Genomic DNA, 8000 nt, shown 5'->3' with positions numbered 1-8000 from the left:
TGCAGAAGGAATAGATTGCAATGCTTGTTAGTAAGCTTATTAAGGAATAATTGTGAAACGAGTGAAAAGGTTTCCTAATATTTTTTACCTTGGTTAAATGTCCAACTACCATTTATAGTTTCAAATGTTCTAATTATTAAATTGCCAATGTTGTCATTCGCGAGTGTACATCATAAACATTACACCGTTAATAACACGTAATCAGTTTCAATGACTATAAATATTTATACTGCCTTTCACTTTTGTTCATCTTCCGGAGTTCGAAAAATGAATCGATTTAATAGAGGAACAAGTTTTATCCGATTTCCTCTTCGGCATTTTTACATTTAACTTTTTTATTATTAGATTTTTATTTGCGTTAGAATTTGGGTGGATTGCATTCCATTCGATTTGCATTCAACTTTTATCAGATTTACATATACATGTAACTGTGATAGCTACACCCACATTTACATCAGATTTACATTTGATATTTGGTGCAGATAGATTTCTGTTCGATTTACATTTACACTTTACAAGATTTGCATTTACTTACAATTTTTTCCTAAGTAACATACATCTGATACATACTCAAGTGTTCTTTTATCAATTCTTCAAAATCATGACTTTGTTAATGGTTTCCTCAACTCCCAACAAATATACAAAAATTCCCCTTCACGCAATGCCCCATTAAGATTAAAAAAAAAAAAAAAATGCCCCATGAAGATTAATAAAAAAACAACAACAACAACAACAACAAAAAAACAAGAAAGGAAAAAAAGAAAGAAATATCAACAATTGCGATTCATTCCAGTTTCCGACGGATCCCGCCTCGAAGTCTGCGCAGAGAAACCACAACAACAGAGCGATTTCATAACCCACTGCGCTGCTCCTGCTATGGTCAGCAGCGCGCGGTGAGAAACTGGCATCAGAGAGTAATCATGATGCGCTGACGAGGCAAAAAGAAAGGCGCCATCTTTTTTTTTCTTTTTTAGCGGGAAAAGTAGAATTTCGGTTTGGACGCCGTTCGGACTTTCACTTTTGTTCGGGTACCTGGACGTGTTGATATCCCTGTGATGAATAATTGAATTCGTGCAGTAATGTATGTGTAGTTGATTAAAAGAACAGATGTGCATTTGTCTGTTATATACATACATATACATGTGTGTGTGTGTGTGTGTGTGGATAGGTAGATAGATATATGGATATATGTGTATGTATCTCTCTCTCTCTCTCTCTCTCTCTCTCTCTCTCTCTCTCTCTCTCTCTCTCTCTCTCTCTCTCTCTCTCTATATATATATATATATATATATATATATATATATATATATATATATTTTTTTATTTATATATATATGTATATACATATATATATATATATATATATATATATATATATATATACATATATATACATATATACGTACATATATATATATATATATATATATATATATATATATATATATATATATATCATATATATATATATATATATATATATGAGAGAGAGAGAATATGAAGGGGGAGCGAGAGAGAGAGAGAGTGTGTGAGATACGCTCATACACCCATCTCTCTGCCTCCAATGCGCTCACCCTTTTAAAGAGAAAACTGCTGACGACAACCCTCTCAAAGTTGTTTACGCATTCTAACTTCCTTAAAGATTTCCCGTCATCTTCGCCGCCGTTACATCACACACAAGTTGCACGCGTGATGTAGACACTCGGCGGCCGTCCATTCCATTTGTAAAAACGTGGGAACTTTTTCTCACGAAGCGTCAGCCATTTCTGGAAAAAAAAGAAAGCATTGTTCATCTGGCATTGCGTCACTGTTGTGATTTGAACGTCTTTTTTTTTCCTTTCTTTCTTTTTTTTCTGTTTTCTTTTTATTTTCTTTTTTTATCCGGTCTTTAAAAAAAAGGGAAAAGGGGAGATGTAATTTAGCTATGATTTATTTTCACTGAAGAATCTTTTCTTTTTTTTAGGCATTCTGAAAGAAATTGCGTGAGAACCAAGTGCTAGGCGTATGAAAGTGGATGAAAGTGAGAATATTCATAAAGTGTAGAATAAATTATGTCACGTCGACCATCGCATTAATCACGCTGGTTGACATTAAAAATCTCCCGACCGCAATAAAGGTACTTAACAATTCATTCAATATAATTCTTCATTGCGCAACAGTTGTATAGTGTTGAGCAAGGAGAGTAATGACTTCTCTAAGTGTGGGTATTTCTGTCACCATTCGGACATCTTAACTGACCCGACTTCGCTTCCCACACTTATTTCGTGCCACGCCCACTCTAGCGACACGCCCTCGGCCACCCAACGCCCCTGGTTGAGGGTTTCTCGAGCTTTGTGTCTTAAGGAGGTATCTCCACTCTCTGTCTCTTTATGTCTGTCTGTCTGTCTGTCTCTCATGGTTGTTCTCCATCTCTCCGTCTTTCTATCAAACTATTTATTCATACATGTGCAAAAATACATTATATATATATATATATATATATATATATATATATATATATATATATATATATATGTATGTATGTATGTATGTATGCATATATGTAATATATATATATATATATATAATATATATATAATATATATATAATACATATAATGTATATATGTATATATATATATATATATATATATATATATGTATGTATATATATGCATATATATATATATATCATATCATTATGTATGTATATACACATACATACATAAACACACACAGATATATATACACACAAACGCGTGCATGTCCTCACGCACTCACCCCCCGCCCCCCTCCTGGAATTTCTCCAGCTCTCCTTTCTCATCCCTTGCCCTCATCCGGGTCCCGCTAAGGAGCCGTCAGCGAGTATCTAACCAAAATCTATGGACTTTTCGCCTCATGGTCAGCGTGTAAACTTTATGCTATTAAGGCTTTTTTCGTTGTATGTTTATATGAATGTTTTTCTCTTAATTTTTGTATGTGTATGTCTTTCGAGTAATTTTTTATTTATGATACAGTTTAGTATCGTCTTGGAATTTGAGGTCTAACACGAAATATTCCTGAAATATATGTGACTGTAAATGAATAAAAATTACAAGATGGTAATTTGCTTTATAGAAAAATGAAATCACAAGGCCCGATTTTTCCACGTCATACAAATACCAATTTGCTGTCTCTCTCTCTCCCTCTCTCTCTCTCTCTCTCTCTCTCTCTCTCTCTCTCTCTCTCTCTCTCTCTCTCTCTCTCTCTCTCTCTCCCTAACTCTCTCTCTCTCTTATATCAGTATACCCAAAAAGATATGATTAGCCCATCAATAACCAATACTTGACACCTGTAAAAACGCAAAAATCCAAGCCAATGAAATTTCAAACCGTTAAAAAACACAGCTCGTCAACAAAACTCAAAACCGTTGAAACAAAAATTCAAAATTCATTCCGTTAAAAAAAATTTCCCGCTAAAATTCAAAACGAGATCATACTTTCGAAAGTGGAAACATGGAACCAGACGGACAAATGACCTGACAAAAGATATATTTACAGAAAACCACATTATATGACGTCACAGGGCCATTAGAGATGACAAAGACGCATTGGATTCCGTTTTTAGGTTGAATTTTCATTTTTTTTTTTCAACACGGTAGCTGGGAACTATCGCTTTCCGGTAGTTGCTGTGTGTGTGTGTGTGTGTGTGTGTGTGTGTGTGTGTGTGTGTGTGTGTGTGTGTGTGTGTGTGTGTGTGTGTGTGTGTGTGTGTGTGATGGTTGCTTTTATTTACAAGGAATATGTAAAATTATATATTTCAAATTATCCATAACGTGAATGTGGAATGGTATATATATTGCATAATGATTTGTATATATATTTGCATGTACATGTATACAATGTAGATATATATGTATACATATACATATATATATATATATATATATATATACATATACATATAAATGCGCGCGCACACAAACACACACGCACATACACACACACACACACACATATACATATTCATATATAATTATATATTTATATATACATACATACATATATATATTTATGAATATATATATATATACATACATACATACACAAACATATATATATATATATATATATATATATATATATATATATATATACATACATACACACATATATTCATTTATTTGCGTGTGGTCTGTATACATACAAGCATAACACAGGCAGACGAGGGCGTCTAAAGCGATTTATAAGCTTCTATACACAACCCTGATCAATTTATTTCCTGTTTGCGCCGTTAATAAGACGCCAAGGCAGACGGCGACCGCGGGGCGTGGCGTATAGGCTTGTCTTCCTGATTCCCGACCTTCTGGTTAACTTAGACAAATAAAATAACCAAGAATTTGTTCCTAAGAGACAACGTTTGGTTCCCGCCCAACTCCGCAACAGGAAGTTGATGGTGCATTTCGGCAAAAAAGAGAAATAGTGAAATCGGAGTGAGTGGCGCCAAAATATTTTCGAAATGTCATCTTGCCGTCGCGTTCGTTGTTGATTATTATTGTTTTTCATTATCGTTATTGGTAATTATTGTATTACCTTTCTTTCACTACCTTCGTTATGGATTATTGACCACGTAAAAATCTCTAAGAAAAGCAGCTAGGCGTGTCGAAATTAAAAAGGGGAAATTAAACACTCCTCAGATAAAACACGTGGGAAAAAAATCGTTACGTACCGCGAAGAAAACGGGAGGGAAATTATCTTTAATTACATACATGACGTAACTCTCCTTCGATACATCATAACGAATTGAGAGGAAAAGTTGTCGTATTTGTCGGTGCTGTTACGATAAACCGCAATAGGAGCGTCTTCTTTGTTCTTTTTTTTTAGGTTGACGTTCTTTTAGCGTGACTGAAAACAAGTGAAGAGCGGCGTCCGTGAATGCTTTCGCTTATTTACATCGTGAGGTTGTCTTAATGAGCCAAATTGACGCCATGTTCTTATTCTCTTTTTGTTGGGGAGGGAGGGGGGGAGGTGGGGGAGAGTAAAAGGACCAGTGTGGATGAAAAGAAAGGGAATGGGAAACGAGAAGGAATGGGATACGTGGGATAAATTAGTTGATTAAGAAAAAAGAAAAGAAAAAGGTTAGCTGTTTGTGACTCACACAAGTTGATCAGCTGGATACAAGAATGGATAAGTTGGTTGAATAAATTAGATAATTAGTTAAATCATTTAATTCAAGAATGTTTACCTTTATTTACTTCGTGAAGTTGTCTTGATGAATGAAAATGACATTTTTTCTTTCTATTTTTCTTTCTTTTTTCTTTTTTTTAGGGGGGAAGGGGGAATGTAGGAAGGTCATTTTGGGCGAAAGCAGGATGAATGGGATAATGTGAATAGGTTAGTGAGAGAAGGAGGATGATGATAAGAAGGAGGAACAAGAGGAGGAGGAGGGAGGAAGTGGAGAAGGAGGAAGAGGAGGAGGAGGAGGAGGAGAAGAAGAAGAAGGAAAACAACAACAACAACGACAACAAGGAGGAGGAGGAGGAGGAGCAGAAGAAAATGTAGAAGAAAGTAGAGGAGAAGGAACAGGAGGAGAAGGATGGGGGGGGGGGGGGGGGCGAGGGAGACAACTAGATTTGTGAGTGAAGTTTGTTATGAAAGTCCCCTTTTCAAATAAGTTGGTTAGCTGCATAAGGTGGATTATTGTTACTGGGATAAGGTGTTGGTTAGAAATATTGATTTGTTAGATTAGTTTAGATAAGGTCGACTAGTTTGTTATTTGTTTGTATTTAGTTGGTTTTGTAAGTAAAGAGGAGAGGAGGAAGGAAGTCCGTGAAAGAGATGAAGAATAAAATGTACAAAGAGACAAATCAAAATGTTGATGGATAGACAGAAATAGAAGAAAGAAAAGAATTGAAGAGAAGACGCAAAAGCAGTATAGCCAAGTCAGATACATATATGGTTGTAGTAAGTCATGTGAAAACAGATGGTAAATTCGTGAAATGATTTACATAGGTTTCAGTTTCGTGTGAAAAAATACATGCACATACTCACACGCAAACATCCAGATTACGCACACGCACACGTCACGCAGGCAGCCAAAATATACGCATATGTATGCATCATATATACGATAACCTACTTGAAACCCATGTACCTCCTTCACCCACTTACCTCTGTCTTCACAACCGTCCGCACAAGCACACACAAACACACACACGCACATAAATACACACACACACACACCTACTTACAGTACAGCTCCCCACAATCACCATCCCATCACGTCCACCCATCCTCCCCCCATTCCCCCATCCACACACCACACAAAAGCACAGCCACCCAGATGGCGGAGAGAGAGAGAGAGAGAGAGAGAGAGAGAGAGAGAGAGAGAGAGAGAGAGAGAGAGAGAGAGAGAGAGAGAGAGAGAGAGAGAGAGAGAGAGAGAGAGAGAGAGAGAGAGAGAGAGAGAGAGAGAGAGAGAGAGAGAGAGAGAGAGAGAGAGAGAGAGAGAGAGAGAGAGAGAGAGAAGGAGAAAGAGAGAGAGAGAAGGAGAAAGAGAGAGAGGGAGAGAAGAGAAAGAGAAGGAGAAAGAGATAGAGAGAAAGAGAGAGAGAGAAGGAGAGAAAGAGAGAGAGAGAGAGAGAGAGAGAGAGAGAGAGAGAGAGAGAGAGAGAGAGAGAGAGAGAGAGAGAGAGAGAGAGAGAGAGAGACAGAGAGGCAGACAGACAGACAGACAGACAGAGAGAGAGAGAGAGAAGGAGAAGAGAAAGAGAAAGAGATAGAGAGGAGAGAAGAGAAGAGAAGAGAAGAGAAGAGAGAGAGAGAGAGAGATGGAGGGAGGGAGGGAGAGAGAGAGAGAGAGAGAGAGAGAGAGAGAGAGAGAGAGAGAGAGACAGAGAGAGAGAGAGAGACAGACAGACAGACAGAGAGAAGGAGAAAGAGAGAGAGAAGGAGAAAGAGAAAGAGAGGAGAAAGAGAGAGAGAAGGAGAAAGAGAGAGAGAGAGATGTGTATATAAACATATATACACAGACAGAGAGCTACAAAATTAGAAAGCGAAAGAGAGAGAGAGAGAGATACCGAGAATGAGAGAAAAGAGATACACAGACAGACCGAGAGAGCGAGAGAGTTACGTCACCCGGGTTCCCACAGCCCCTTCGTCAGCCTGTGTCCACCGAACGTCCAAAAGTCCATCGTTAGCCTAGTTCTGCCGTGACTCAAGGTTGAAGATGTTCTGCAAGATTCTCAAGCGTGAGGCAAGAACGGTGGAGACACTGTATGGATATCTCTCTCTTTTTTTTCTCTCGAAATTTTTGAGATGATTTTCTGAGGCTAAGCTTTTAGATTTTGTTTCTAGTATTTATATTATTGGTAGTATCATGCAGAATATTATGTATCTGCAATGTGATAAGACCATACACATCTTTTTTTTTATTATTATTTAAAAATAAATGAAACACCTAAAATTTAGCCTTGTCTAAAATCTCACTGCATATCAACGCATTTTTAATCACACAAACACACACTGTAGCTCATCTCACTGCTGCTATCCTCATTATAAATCACCATAATGACTGCTACTTTAAGGTGGCCTCGATCCCTACAGACCAGTAAACAATAACCAAATGTCCCTGTATTTACGTCCACCTTGAATTTTCTCATTGAATTTCCGGATCGCTTAGCCAGTGGGTCAGTGTCGTCTTGCAAAATCGCGGGCTTTGTCTCCTTTGTCAATCTGGTGTTTGTAAACATTAGGTTTGTTTGTTCTTTGGCAAACAAACGAAGGCGAAACCTTGTGACATGTCTTGTTTGTGTGTATATGTGTATATTTTTTTTACGTGCATTGATATATATTCATTTTTTTATGCATCGTTGTTGCTATGTACGGAAATATGGTCTAATGACAACGCGTGATGTACTCAGTAATATCCCTTAAATCATAATTTCAAGAGTCAAATAGTAATTTGCAATTTAGACCCAATATTTATCCCAGCTTTAATATCCACATCTGATCACCTTTCGCAAGGAGATTTTCCAACTCCGC

Source organism: Penaeus vannamei, chromosome 34 (genome assembly GCF_042767895.1).
Source record: "Penaeus vannamei isolate JL-2024 chromosome 34, ASM4276789v1, whole genome shotgun sequence".
Lineage (NCBI taxonomy): Eukaryota > Metazoa > Arthropoda > Malacostraca > Decapoda > Penaeidae > Penaeus > Penaeus vannamei.
The sequence above is the reverse complement of the archived record's forward strand: the minus strand, read 5'-3'. Positions refer to the sequence as shown.